The following is a 15,057-nucleotide window of genomic DNA, read 5'->3' on the forward strand; positions in this document are numbered from 1 at the left end:
CGTTTTTGTTGTTGTTAGAGGGTATGTTTTTGTGGAAAACTATTTTGGTATTTCTTTCTTGGATGGATTTTTATAGTGGCCACTCTTTCTGTTAGTTGGTATTCATTCCTAAAAATTGGCTCCACTCTTGTTGCTTGTCATATGTCGTTTTACCTTTAAAGACTGCAGGAGTTCATGACTACTGGGAGGTAACACCTTGAAGTCTTGGCACTATCCTCTACAAAGTAGCTGTTATACTGAGCTGACTTTCTATTATCCTGTAGGTGAAACACCAAGTGTTGATACTATCTGTGAAACCATATTTAATATAATGGCTATTACGTTGCTTTAAAAAAGAAATCTCACAAAGATGGGTTTTGTGGTTAGAAGAGCTGGCCTCTGAAAATGCGTGTCATGGATACAGGTAATAATTTTTGCTTGTGAATTGTTACAGGAGAAAAAAGTATTTACATTTGTGTTCAACACACTAGTCTTTTTTAGCTGTTTTTATCTCAAATATCTTACCACTTACTGGTTATAAAGTATTTAATGACATGAATCATTGCATTTGTTGAAGTATTCAGTGCATCATTTAAAATGGCTACTAAAGCAGAGAGGTGGAGATTCAATCCTCCTAACAGCTAAGCATAAAAATAACATATCAGAGATAATAATACGGTTCCAGATCAGTAAAAATCATTGTTATGTTTTGCTGTATGAGCAGAGCTCTCCACAGAATGGTAATCTCATTCTGTTTTATCAGATTACAGTCACCTAAATAGATGTTTATTTCTAAACTTTATCCTGGTGATTTTGTGACTGTGTTCAGAAGTGGGAGAATACAAATACTAGAATTTTAAGTCATTCCTCCTCAGCCATGCTAAACGCTTGCAGGGCTTGGTATCCCACCCGAGGACTGGATCCATATAGTCCTTTTAAGTTTTGGAATTTCAGGAAATGTGCAGGTGAGTAGGGAAAAGCAAATATGGAAGGAAAAAAAAATCAAGTGGAGAGAAGGAAATTTTCCTTCCTTTACAGAAGGGAGGGAAATATGAATAACAATATAATGAGCATAGGAGAAATAACAGGATGAAAAGGGAGGAGTCAGGTAAGTGTTTACACTACTGTTTTCTATTTAGTGCTCAGACTTGTTGTGCTTTATGCTTGCACGGAAAACAGGTTGAGGCTTCTGCGTTCTGACTAACTGCTGTGTTGTGCTGAACTTTACTCTCTACATTTTTGTTTTAGCGTGGTTGCTTCTGAGGAAGGCTTTAAATTGACTTTGTGGGGCAACTTGATTCACAAAATGCATTATCCCGGTAGAAAATAACAACTCCCTCCAAGCTCTGTCTTCCTCTGCTAGCTCTCTCAAACAATGTGGGAAGTGACAATGATAAAAAAAATAGCCATTTTTTGGGATGTATTTTTCTGTTGTTAATTCCAGTCACCAGCGTTGGGGCAGGGGAGAGGCAGGCTGTGACACTGAACAGTGGCAAAAATTCTTTGCAAAACCTAGTTGCACTAATGCTGAAAATGACAATTGGCCTCAATTTTCAAGTTTTTTTGTGATGTTCTTGTCCATATCATGCTTGGGATCCTTCATTGTAGATAGAATGTGCAGAGCTAGTACTTTTTATCCTGTCCTCAAAGAGCAATATGAAGTATAAAGGATTTTCCAAATCAAGAGCTTTATCCATCTTTACATCAGCTTATCAGAACTTAAATGGAAAATGAGACTGAATGAGAAGCTGTATTAAAATATAAACTCTTAACTGCTAATTAGTCATTATTCAGCTGGACTAAGCAACGTCAATTCATAAGCAAATGTAGGTGTAGAACAATAGACTACTTACGTTGGCTTTCATTACAGGTTAGACATCAGCAGACGGATTTCATCCATAATCTGTAATGAAATGAAAGAAATTAGGAAGATGGCGAAAAAGGCTGAACTCAGTAATTTGTTCATTTATGTGTTTGGTTGCTGCATGTTTCCCTTGAGTATATATGGTAACACGGAGGAGTAAATGTTTAGGGAAAGTATGTAGGTTTTTTACAGTAAGCAATTAACTAATATTTATATAGCGAGTATAAGTGGTCTTCATGAGTTGCCATGCTAAAAAACATGTTTAAATACAGAGATAAGGACCTCCTAATTTCTTAGATTTGGTTGGTGGTACACATGAAACACCTTGACTGTCCAGCTGAGCAACACCTGAGTGTAGCTGAGCCCTGAGCTGATGTACAGCAAGCAGAGTAGCATCCCTGCAAAACTGCCTGGCAGAAAGGGTGACAATGGGTGGAGCCTTTCCGGCGCCAATTCAGAATTAATTACTGGAGTGGTAACATCTGCTTCTTGGAAGGTAGAACAGCTCTGTATTAATTTCTGCTAATGGAGAGATAAATACAGGGCTGCATAGGAGCTATGCTGTAAATTGCTGCGTGATAGGATTCCCTTTCCTGTGCAGTGTCTGTGTCATTGTACAAGAGAATCGGTGTAGCAGTCTTTAAAGGCACCCACTGAAGATAAGAAGACAAAAAAACTGACGTAGCTGTACTCTATGTTCATTCAAAAAGGAAATTGAAATGAAAAGCAGAGTACTTTTAGAAGTGCTAAATATGAGACTGCATGCTGTATATTTAGCCCTTACCGTTATGTTGTTCTGCATTAGTGCTCTACTGTTTTCTGTTACAAGAAGGCAGTGATTTTTTATCTGAGGTAAACTCTTCAGTGCAAAATCACATTTCAAGTGGGTTAATAATGAGATTTTAAAGATGTCTTTTTAATTTCATTGTAACTGATAATTCTGTGTTGTCTTCATAATATAGCAGGCAGGACCAGGGTGACTGTGTCCTGATAAAATCATTAAAAAACATTGTGTGTGACCATTAGGTGCATAGATCTCCAGTGAGATATGAATCGCACAGTCCCAGGATTATGTCTCAGACTTTCTGTACTAAAAAAATAAAAAGTGCACACGGTGAACTGTCCCACTGGAGTGTATTGCCAACTCCTCAGATCAGTGCCCAGGAGGAAGCTACCTTTCCCATCCCCTTCTCTGATTATTTATGCTTTCCTAGTGCAGTCTGTAAGATCAGAGTCTTGTTTTTGCATCTGGGTTGGCAGTCTGGTGAAGGTGGTATTAAGAGGTTATCCCTGCAGACTTGCTCCACGCTGAAGCTCCTGCATGCAGATAGGACTACATACAAATATTAAAACCAGCCTGTTGCCCATGACTCCTGTATTTAGTTATAGTTCTTTTAAAGTAACCATTATAATGTAAGCATTCTATGTGTAAGCATAGGTTTTCAACATTTTTTTCAAAACAGTATTTACTGTGTTTAGTGGCAAATTACTGAAATATCAGAAGTGTCAATTTAATTATCAGATGTGATATTTCCTCAATCAGATCTTCGTGTTGGGAATATAGAATCCCAGTCATGCTGAGCTTTGATTTTTACTTAGGGCAGATGAACTTAGAGCCCCAGTAGTACATGCTTAGGCCTAATAGGAAAACAAACTTTCTTTTGACTGGGTCAGATTATTTTGTGTGGGATTAATATAGTAAACATGAATAATGTTCAGTAATAAAAATACTACTGTGGCACAAACCTACTGCATGTTCTATGCAGATGAAAGTCATTAGTATATTTTCTTTGTTCAGAGCAAATGAAGTTGAAAATGTGTTGTCTCTCATATCATTTTAATCCAAATGTTTTCTGTAAGAGCTCAGTGCTGCTAGGTTCAGAAATACCTAGTGAATTTTGAGAAATTCATTTCAAATACGTGGTTCAGAGTCTGAGAGATAAACCTTAGGATGGGATGAATCGCCCTCTGGAGGTGCCCGTTTCAGTCTACTGACTTCACAGGAATCCTGCTTTGAACCGACTAGCTCAAACTGAAAGTGAAGTGAGTGGACTGTCACCTTAGGAGAGGAATAGCAGCATTTCCTACCATACTAGGTCTTTTCTGTAGACATTTCTTTTTGCTAAGAATATCTGCTTATTCCTCACCTTTATTTGTCAGTGTTCTTCTTGTACCATTTATAAAACGAGTGAATACAATTGTTAGCTACTATTTCCTGTGCTTTTTCTGTTTTTTTCCCCTGTCCTTTTTTATCTTATTATCTTCTCTTTCCCTTTCCCCCCTTTTTTCTTCTCTTACTTTTTAGCTACTATCTCTTCTGAAGCTTTTCATTTGCTACCTCTCTGACCATCCTGCCTCCCATGTGGACAGCATTGTCCTAACTTCTGATCTGGAAGACTGCTGACCATTTCCTTTGACGCTGGTATCAGTATTTTCTGTGAGAGACACAGAAGAAGAATATGGCACTCCTGTGATTTTATTTTATTCATGGTTTTGAATAGTCAAGAAGTATTGTTCTTCTGCTTGCAGATAAAGTGTGCTGGTTTCCTAATGAACTTGTAATTTAAAGATGTTTGTAGAAATGTAAGATCAAATGTGAAGAATATAAAATCCACATTAAAGTCATTTAAGTGTAACAAAATACAGCATTAGTCTTTGTTTTTAAAAATGGAGACCTACATGGCTCGCTTGCAAAACAAATGGGATATATTTTGAAAGTTGTGGAATGGTAAATTTTGACTTATTAAAAGGTAAAATTATTTTGCTCCTCCCTATGGTAATAGTTTCTTGATTCATACCTATTGTTAACAGTCTCTCCTTCTATTAAGTTTGTTTCTTTCTCTGTTTTCTCTTGGTTTTTGGTTCCTTTTATTAGCTTAAGTTTCCTGTTCCTTTTTGCACTGGACTTTCCTAACTCTCTTGGTTCAATACCAATCCATTTTTCTCTCAAGTTTACATTCATTTGCCTAAAATATTGCCTTAGCATAATCATGTATATTCAAGGATATATTTGCTTATAAACACTGAACAGATCTGCTGTTTCAGGACTTCCAGTAAATCAGATAAAAAACAACAGCTCAGTGAGAGCATTTTACGTTTTTTATGCCACGCATGCCTTCATAGGATCAGAGTACCTTGCCTTCTACCTCAATGGAATAATAATTATGGATAGTCATAAACATTCCTGTTAAAATGCAGACTCAAGGTACTTCTTCAATATAGGATTGCTAACTTGAAAAGATCATTTGAATAACAGCAAACATACTGCATTCAAAAATGGTATGGCAGAAGTTTTTAGATTTTATTTGCAGGTAGATTAAAGAGAAATGCTAGTGGAAAAAGTGCTTTACTGTCAGTAATGTAAGCAGTTAAAGTGAAAAAGACAACTAGAAGCTGTATATCCATAAAATCAGGGTTTGTTTGTTTTTTCAAATCATGCTTTGTTATAGCAGGAATCTTTATTAAAAGTTAATGTTTTCTGAGGGGAAGATACCTGCATATTTTGTTATCTTTACTAAATGTGCTTTGCCCAATCTGAATTCCTTGGATTTGAGATAGTACAGTAAAAGGAATGCTAAGTACATGATAAAACAAATAGTGATGTTTGGAACTTTTTTGTTTAGATATGTACAATATGATTTGAAGCCTCTTCTGATACTTAAGAGTAGCTTACAGGAATAATAATACTAACTTACTACAAAATTATTGCAGGTGTGGCTGAGAATTTCATTTGTGATGCCCAAAAGTTTTTAACAAATGTAGTTTTAAGCAGAATATTGCATAATTCTGAGTCCATTAAAAACGAACCCTTTTTGCCAGATTCGTTTTCTGAGCATGAGGATGACAGTATATACAAGAAGTAGAAAGCAGAGGAAAAATGGACTCTTCAAAGCAGTGATATGGATGGTGAGTCCTTGTGTTGTACAGTAGTAGCAGTAAGTTTTTTATTAGAATGAATCGACTGCAGTTAGTTTTATAGAAAAAGAACCATGTGAAAATTATACATGGAGTGAGGAAAAAAGATTGTTAAAAAACATGTCAACTCTATTAGGATTTTCTGGGGTATATCCTCAAATGGTATAAATTGGTATGTGCACAGTTAAATCATCACTGCCTACTGAAATTGTGTCCTTACTGAAGTTTTGTCCTTTTTATTAACTATATAATACAATAACAGAGGCTGAAATAGTCTGTTACTTAATACTTGTATTAATTTTACAGCAGAATGATTATGGAATAAGGTCTTATAATGAGAAATAATAGAGGTTTAATTTATTTTCTTAATTATATAGTATAATATTTATTATTTTTAGATGGAAACACATCAAACTGACCTGAATTAGCACAGGAGAATCAACTTTGGTTATGAGAGTACTGTATTGGTATCACTTGTTAGGTTACAAAACCATTTCTTGTTTAATAGTACTATTATCCTAAAATTTAGGGTTGTAAATTGAAGATAAAATTATTTTTACATTCAAGTTTATGCATTTTTGCTTTGCAGTTTTTGGGTGATTATGTCTCCGTTAAAATAACCACTTAAAATGTCTATCTCTGTAATATATGAAGAATAGTGACGGAAGCATAGCTGGAAATGCTAACAAAGTAGGAATAATTTTTCAGCAAATAAATATATGTAGCCATAAGGAAACACTTGCAAGAGAAGAATAAAGTTGAGTGAATATTGCTACATTGAGATGTGAAAACATACATCATCGAGAAAGTCCTGCAGGAAATAATCATGCGAAATTAGATATTTCTGTTCGTAAACACAGCTTAGGTACATGTGGTCTTGAGAGGAGCAGTGCCACAACCAATTCCATGAAATGCTTTGTGACTGCATTGCAAACAAGTCTGGCTAAGACGTAAATAGAATATAACTACCTGTTTCTATATAAGGAAGCTAAGGTGAGGGAAGCATAATTTATAAAAACAACCACCCAGCATCCAGATCCTACAATTCACATGGCTGGCTTGTGCAGAAATAATTTCACAAATGAAAATGGAAGATGCAATATCCATGAAGCTGGTGATGAAGGTTTATTTCGTGTGACTTTCTCTAGGATTATGAGGAAGGATGCTGCTATGTATATGAAAACAAGTGTGTGGAAAGCTTCAAAGAGGAATTTGAATTACATGCAAGAAATGTTTCAAAATAGGCTACAGGAGGATATTTCTGTTTAGTACTTAAACCAACCAGAAGAATTAATGATACTTTAGTCCTGGATCTGATCGTGATCAGGAAAAAAAAATCTAAAATGAAGATCTTATGAATGTAGAATACTTTTGCTTTAATAGAGAGACCAGAAAAACAGTAATCACTGAAAATCACTGACAGAAAGCTGAAGAGTTTGAAAAGTCGTATCAGAAACTGGTTCGGCAATAATGTTGCAATAAAATAAGAGTAAGATACCCCTGAAAATAAGTGTTTAGTGAAGTCAAATACAAAATAATAAAGTAAGAGCTCAGAAGAAGGAACTGGGAATAGGAGTTTTAAGCTTGCTATCAGGCAAAGATAAAAAAAAACAAAAAACTTGGACTATGTGATGCTGAGAAAGCCTAATTACCTGCTTAATTAGGATAGTTTTGCTAATACAATCTTAAAATATATATAATAAAGGAGAAACACTAGAAATCAGTTTTTTTTCAACCTGTAATTTTTTGCTGTTTCTAATAGAGTAACACTGAATAAAGGAAAATCTGAGACCCCTGTCTTCAAATCAGATCATACCCTTGAAAAGGTAGTTGAAGAGACAGCAAACAAAACCGGCAACTGAAAATCCAGAAAAGTGTCTGAAAATATTAAGGGCCCAGATTCTGTGCTCCTGTTTTGCCCGTGGAGGCAGCGCAAAGTTGCCAGGATCCGTTCCCGCTGACCAGGCTGAGAGTTCCCCCGCTGCGGAGAAGTCGCAGCCAGCCTGAAGCTGATCTACGCCTCTCCCATGCCAGCAGCTCTCGTCCTCGGCACACGTTCGGGAACAGGAGCATAAGAAAGTACGCCAAGTCTCTACCGATTTTCAGCTGCCTTTATTTTCTTAGGTGGCATCTGTGCTAGAAAAGAAAAGGGGCCACAGCCCAGTCACAAGTCGGTAGCACGTTACAGCTCGTATTCACATGGCTAACCCTTCTGCCCTCCCGAAGGTAGGGGGGCGATTGTTCTTAGCGCCAACTAAAAACAGTCCCTAACCCACATCTAACCCTGGTCCCACATCTTGCTGTGCCTTAACCTGAGTGCTCCTTGGCCTGGGCCCTCTTTAACAGGGAGTGTGGTGACAAGGGACAAAGAGTAATGGCTTTAAGCTAAGAGGGAAGATTTAGACTAGATGTTAGAAGGAAATTCTTCACTATGAGGGAGGTGAGGCCCTGGCACAGGTTGCCCAGAGAAGCTGTGGATGCCCCCTCCCTGGAGGTGTTCAAGGCCAGGCTGGATGGGGCTCTGGGCAACCTGGGCAGGGACACCTCCCACCAGACCATGGCAGGGGGTTGGAACTGGGTGATCTTTAAGGTCCCTTCCAACCCAAACCATTCTATGATTCACTCTGTGATTCATACCAAAGAGCATGCTAACTGTTAAATGCCATGGATTATCACATGGTAGAGCTCAAGCGTGTCCCTGGGCCCTGTTTAACCCAGTAATACAGATGTAACCTTATGAACCACATCCAGTTGGCAATAATTACAACTGGACTAGCCTGCTCCAAATTAAAATTGTAATGGCTTGAAAACGAATAATCTACAGTTATCCATCAGACTACTGTTGTTTCTACTTGAACAGAAATGTCAATGAATGTAAATTCTGATGTAATCTGTGACTTAAGGAAAGGAAGCGTGGAAAATCAGAAAATAAATCAGTAAATTAAGAAAGTCAGAGGAGGACAGCAAAAGGTAAAGCAATGCTTAACTAATGTGGAAGTGTTTTTAAATGGAAACTGGAAAGCTGGGTAAATGCATGAATATTCTTTTCACATAAGCACATAAGTGAATATTAAATTTTCAAGCATTCACGTAAGTGAATATTCTTTTCACAAATTCTTTTACAATAAAGAAGTTAGTGTGTGACCATTTGGGTAAAGAGTTTTGGTTCATTACTAAAAAGCAGTTTGGGTTCTACCTCTGCGGACCTCCTTGTAGGATAAAAGCCTGGCACATAATGCATTTGGTTATGATATTTTATTCTGAGACTTTTGAGAAGGACCTGATGCTGAAGTGGGCACACTTCAGAATAGTGACCTCATCCTGCACATGATGCAATAAGTTCTTTACTGAATATTTATACAGATTTCAGAAAGGGATATGCAATAATATCTTGGGATTAATATAATCTCTGTATTACTTGGAGAGTTTTCCAGTATGTGATGTAATTACTATTAGGTTCCAGGTCGTATTTTGACCCAGTGAGGTCACCAGTTGTTTTCGTTATTGTTTCTGATTTTACAGGTTGTGGAGAGCTATGTGCAGGATACACAGAAGGGGAAATAAAATTACATTCACAGGCTACTTTAAGACCTGGGATTAACTGCTTAACTTTGAAGACAGGAAAAAAGAAAGGAAAATGTGGCAAATCGGACAATATCAGAACATGAGCTGTTAGCATTCAGTTGAATATTGTCATTTAAGTTGCTCAGATGTAGAGAGAGGAAATAAACTGTGCAAATATGAGCTATATGCAGATTCTGAAAGGGCGTCAGCTCCTCTGGTGAGTGCTGAGGATCTCTACTTTCTATTTTAGTTTGCAAAGTAAATTCTTGAAATATCTATCCAAAGTACGGTAAACTCAAGAAAGGTATCAGAATGCCATTGGGTTTATGAGAAGAAAGCTGTCCCTCTTAATTTGTGTGTTACATTTGAAAATACATAAAATTAAAGCACTAACGAGTTCTAGAGCTGTATTATAACATGCTGTTATAACCACGCCTATAGTGCTCAAGGCATTTCGGTATGGAGTGTCACAGGCAGTTCAAAAGAGAACAGCTAAATGCAAAACAAGGTAACCAACTGTGAAAACTTGCTAAATTTACTAAATGTATGTAATCCACAAACAAAGTGATTTTGGTTGGTTAAAGATTTTGTATATATAATACTGACTAAATTCGGTCAGTATATGAGGGACATAAATGAATGAGGCACAAGTTTAGGACGCTGTAGATCAAAGGAAAATGTCCAGAAGTTAAGAAGGAAAGTCAGGAGTAGGTGTTTGGAAACAATTTAATAGGAAACAATTCTTACTGTAACAGTGGGAAGCAAACAGCCCATGATAACAGCTATTCAGCAATAAATTTGTCTATAGATTAAATGTAATAATTTGTTTGAAGAAGCAGTCCTGAAGAAATGCAGGACTTGCCTGCAGCTTTTTGAAGGAACGAACTGGCCTTTTCTGGCTTTACTGCATTGCCATCACCTGGATGTGCAACATGACAGGAACTTTGTTGGGAAAAAGCACCTCTACAATGTGAATGCATAACTCTGTACCCATGACTTGCTCTGGCTTCAGTAGAGTTCTGTTCTTGCAAACAGTAGAAATTACATGTTTGAAAAGGCAAGAGAATATCGATGTAAATTATAAGAAAGTAGAATTGCATACACATAGATGGAGAAAAAAAGCAAAGCAAACGTCACATTTATTACATATCTGGCTGAAAAAAATTGTTCTTTCTTACACTGACCTTGTAATTTTGAAATGCAAATGCTTTATATAAAATTCTAATATTGCGATCCCCTCAAGTGCAGTTTTAGAAAATAGCATGAAACAAACAAAATATTTGAAGTTGTCCACTTCTTTCTGAACGCGTTACATACTCTGAACCTAATGTCTCAACTGCCGGAACTAACAGTTCCTGTTTTGAGGAAAAAAGTCATTTTACGACTTCTCTGAAAAGAGATAGGGGAAAATATTACAGCAACTAGCACAGGTAAGACTGTCTGCTGGAGAAGTGTTCATACACTGCTTCTGTGCTCACTGTGAATACGTTCTGTGCCCATCACTCACTCCTGCTTAAATCGTCACTTGCTGGGGGGTGCCTCTCTTTTTTTCCCAGAGAAGTGAGGGGACATTATTTTGGGGAGCTGCTAAGCTGGAGTATGGGTAGGAGGAGGCAACTACATCAGAAATTGATTGAAGAGCAGAGGAATTGTAAGCAGGCTTTTCCTGAGATGAGGAATGGGTGGCTCTGAGCAGGGAGCTCTTGAGCTCTTCGTCATCGAGAGCACACCTAGGTACCACAGGATGGGGATCTTTGGCAGACGGGTAGGTTAATTAGGTTACAAAGAGCAACTACTAAATTTCAGGATTTCATTATGAAACTACCCTATGAATAGACTATATGAATATTAAAAAGCAAAACCAAACCGTAGAAACCACTTCTTAGAAGAACTTTCATATGTGACTGTGGTATAGTTGCATAGTCTGTGCAAGTGAAGTAGAGCAAAAAAGCAGAAAATCTGGGCTAGATGTTATAAACCGCTGCCCAGTTTTCCACTTTTTTCTTTCTTTCCGAGGAAATAATTTGGAGATTCCTGGGATAAACTAGCTTTGGTTAAAAAAAAGTAAAGAGGCTAGATTCTCTAAAGGCAGGCAGCTGGAAATAAATGTGAAGAAAGACAGCCACTGCAGCATTTAAAGCACTTTGATCTGTTATCTTACATCCTTTGTTTTATTTTACTTGGTCCAGAATATTTCGGCTTTATTCAGACAAAACTCATATTGAAAACAGTGCGGAATGTGACATGTGTTTACCACGAACTAATAATCGTGTAATCATCAAAAGGGACTCCAGTGCACATTTTAGCTAGCAGCATTTTTCTACCTCCAATTCAGAAGGCTTTAGTATCTGTTTGCAGACAGAGAGAGAGACGGGCTTTGAGTCAAACCTTCCTTCTGTTTATGCCTGATTCTCAAAGAAAACGATATTTATGCCTGCCTGCTCATTTAGTAAGAATATTACAATTCTTGTTTTAGCTGTTAAACCTAAAAATACAAGTTGTGTTGCTAAACAGAAAGCACACAAAATTCCTATTTTAACCAGTACTTGGAAGGGAAGGGAAAAAAAAAGAGAGAACAAGTGAATTACTCTACATTCAAAGAAAATTAAGTGCCATTACTGATTTCCAAAATAGTTACTGAAGAAATGGACAGATTCATTTTGTTTCAGTGGTCCACAAGACCTGCTGTTCTAGAGCACTACAAAATTCCAAGTGACATTGGTAGTATCTAGTTTTACAGATGAAGCAACACTGAAGAACACTCAGGCAAAATGGCCAGGAAAAAAAAAAGAAAAAAAGCCAGTGAATAAAACTGTTTTATCTCTGTGTTAAAATAATACGTAGAAAAGGCAAATGATTTTGATGCCCAGGTAAAAGTGAATCCATAGGAGAGCACACGAGTGAAAAGGATTTTGGAAAGCGAGATTTATAAGGCAGGTTTTGAAAGAGCTGTGTTTGTTTAGTCTACAGAAGGGAGAGCTGAGGGGAAAATAAAATAATCTGACATCTAAAGATTATTGTGAAGAAGACAGTCATCAATTGTCTTTTGTACCCGGTTGTGGAAGGACAAGAAAAGATTATCTTAATTTACAGAGAGGAACAGGCTACATATTTTTTAAATACTTCTAAGTACAAGGACAGTTAAAGACTGGAATTGGGCTATCTAGAGATGCTGGAGCATCTTCCTCACTGGCAATTTAGAACACATTAAACAACAAGTTCCTGCCATCACAGTGCTCTTGCATCTATCTTCTTTCCTAATTCTGTTGGCTCCACTCAACACAATAAATAAAATGGAATTCAAAGAAGTAATTTGAAAAATAAATTCTGGAATGTGGAGATGAAATTGGATAGCCTGAACACATGATAAATCGTCAAAAATGCAGGTATCTTTTTTTGTCAATAGATGTATTCTTGTATTTTGTATGCCTTTTTTATATTTTAATGTTCACCGGTTTCAACTTTGAAGTTCAAATGCATATGATTTTTATTTACAGATCATGGGCAAGGAGAAAACATTTTACCTATTCACGCAAGCAGTGCTATGACCCTGCTTACACTCCTTAATCGTCTGGACAGGAAGCTTGGCTTCTGGTTCAACCACATGCTCTTCAGGTATGTATTGCTTTGTTGATATTATGGGGAAATATTCTGCATTCAAAACATACATAGTTTCTTTTAAGTCATATATAGATAACTAGAGTGTATTATTTGACAGAAAATCTGAGAAAGTCCTAAGCAAAACCAGAACTTTGATGATCAATTTTACTTTCTGTGGTTAACAGCCTATTTTTACTGTGATAAGTAAAGCCTGTTAGTAATAAAAATGAAACCTAGTATCTGTGCTGTCATAATGGAACCCTAAAGTGAAATTAGTTAGTGATATTAGAAAGTATCACTTGTATTTGTGCTCCAAACCTCAAGTTATTTTATTTTCCTGTACTCAAAAACAACATTAAAGAATATGTATGGTTCATGTTACCAGCATTCATGGCCTTGATTATAACAGGAATCATTCATATATATGCTGTCGGTAGAGCATAAAATATGTGACATAAAAGAGCAAGGATATTGAAGGAATGAATATCATTTGCCTATTCAGAGTGCTGACAGAATTCAGTCTACTCAGAATACTGACTAGCATGTCTGTTCTTTCTAAGAAATTCAATTTGAAGGAAAATGAGAAAAACATTTCATTATATTTATTACTGTGATAAATACTAAAAACACAGATCTGGTAGCTGCTTAAGGACTTATGTGTTCATCTCATACAATAGCTAGTTAAAGTCTTCAGATTAAAATGTTTATTTTCCAGTGATAGTTCTTCTATTTGGTCTGCAAGGGGAGAGGCTATGAGCATTTGAAAACGGGCATTTTTTTGTACCTTCTTCCTTCAAATTGTGTTAGAAATGTTTCAATTATTAGAAGCAGCTGTATGAAAAACGTGAATAGTACACAGAGACTCAAGTGACTTCTGCTCAGTCAAGATTTAAGTAAGAAAGTTAAAAAGAGAGGAAGATTTAAGTAAGAAAGTAAGAGAAGTAGCCCCCCTTCACTTTTGCAGATCTGTCTTGTTATCTTGATATAGAACCAAGGGGCTTCGGTATAACTTTCCTGTTTCATATGACACATAAATCATCTAGATTTACTTGCCTTTGGTTTATTTATCTATTTTTTTTTTAAGTAAGACACATCTACGTATGTTATTTGAGAATTAACTTAGAAGGAGGACTTCAAAGTCTTCAAACCTTTATAATAAAAGCCAATCCAGAAAAAGATTGTTATCAATTCGATGTAGTTAATTTGGGGAGTCTTATTTACCAACAGTAATTGATGGCATTTTAAGTTCGTTTGCTACAGGCAAAGTAACCGTATGTTAAAATTCCCACAGAAGTGTGGAACAAGCATATGAATCACAAACCTTTGCCATCTTTATATTAATATAGTTTAGAAGAAAAACAGTTTTCCTCAGAGAAGCTGTTGGAGGAACATGTCTAGCAAATAACCTCAGAATGTTTAACTCACACTTTTTACAAGGAAAGGAAAATAAAATTTCTGGATAGAACTAAAATACTGCTTTATAAACGGCTCTGAAAGTTGAGTGACTTGACTTCTCATTAAAATCCAAGAAGTAGCTTGTTGTCCAAGATGTTTCATGAGGAGAGAATAGTGGTTCTAAATTGTGAGATGCTTTAATGAATAAAACAAACTGAGAAAAATGCAGAACTGCTAAGTCTCCTTTTATTTACAGTTGAAATCTAAGCTAGCCTGCTTTTACTTGTCAGAACTTGCTCTTCAACATGGCTATTAATTCAATAAAATTAGTAATTGAACATTCACATTTATAGTTTGAAGTTATAAAATATGAACTCTATTTTCTGCATTCCCATTTAATATTTTATTGATCAGTTAATCCTTTTTTTTCTGACTTAAGAAAATATTTACTTAACCAGAGTGGATTTATTAGGAAGAAAAATTTAGTTTCCCTGCATGTCTTCAGAGGCCCAATGCAGCTATTATGGAAATCAACTCCCAGAAAGGGTCTATTGTCTATTTTCGATAGTATGATACTGAGAAAAATGTACGGCTAAGAGTATAGAAGGCTCTGACCTCCGTTTTCAAAGGTGCCAAATAATTTGTCATTCGATAATTTTGAAAAATTTTCTTAAGGCTTTCTTAAGATTAAATAAGGACATTCAGAAACAGTAAGAATAATTAAGGGGCAGTTAGGGAGA

At 36.3% G+C, this 15,057-nt stretch overlaps 2 long non-coding RNA genes across 22 annotated transcripts in view; one reads left to right on the forward strand and one right to left on the reverse strand.

Annotated features, from left to right (window-relative positions):
- Positions 1-15,057, reverse strand: part of LOC310883765 — a 94,672-nt gene that overhangs the window by 64,916 nt on the left and 14,699 nt on the right. Inside the window, exon 2 of the long non-coding RNA XR_014573799.1 lies at positions 1,833-1,882. This is a non-coding gene — a long non-coding RNA (uncharacterized lncRNA). The remainder of the gene's footprint in view (positions 1-1,832; positions 1,883-15,057) is intronic.
- LOC310883733 overlaps positions 1-15,057 on the forward strand; it is an 87,789-nt gene that overhangs the window by 20,346 nt on the left and 52,386 nt on the right. For 5 of the 21 annotated variants that reach the window (XR_014573697.1, XR_014573707.1, XR_014573708.1 and 2 more), the window contains one exon: positions 12,820-12,937. This is a non-coding gene — a long non-coding RNA (uncharacterized lncRNA). The other 16 variants (XR_014573698.1, XR_014573711.1, XR_014573712.1 and 13 more) reach the window with 9 other exon arrangements.

The sequence above is a fragment of the Anser anser genome (assembly GCF_964211835.1).
Source record: "Anser anser genome assembly, chromosome: 1".
Lineage (NCBI taxonomy): Eukaryota > Metazoa > Chordata > Aves > Anseriformes > Anatidae > Anser > Anser anser.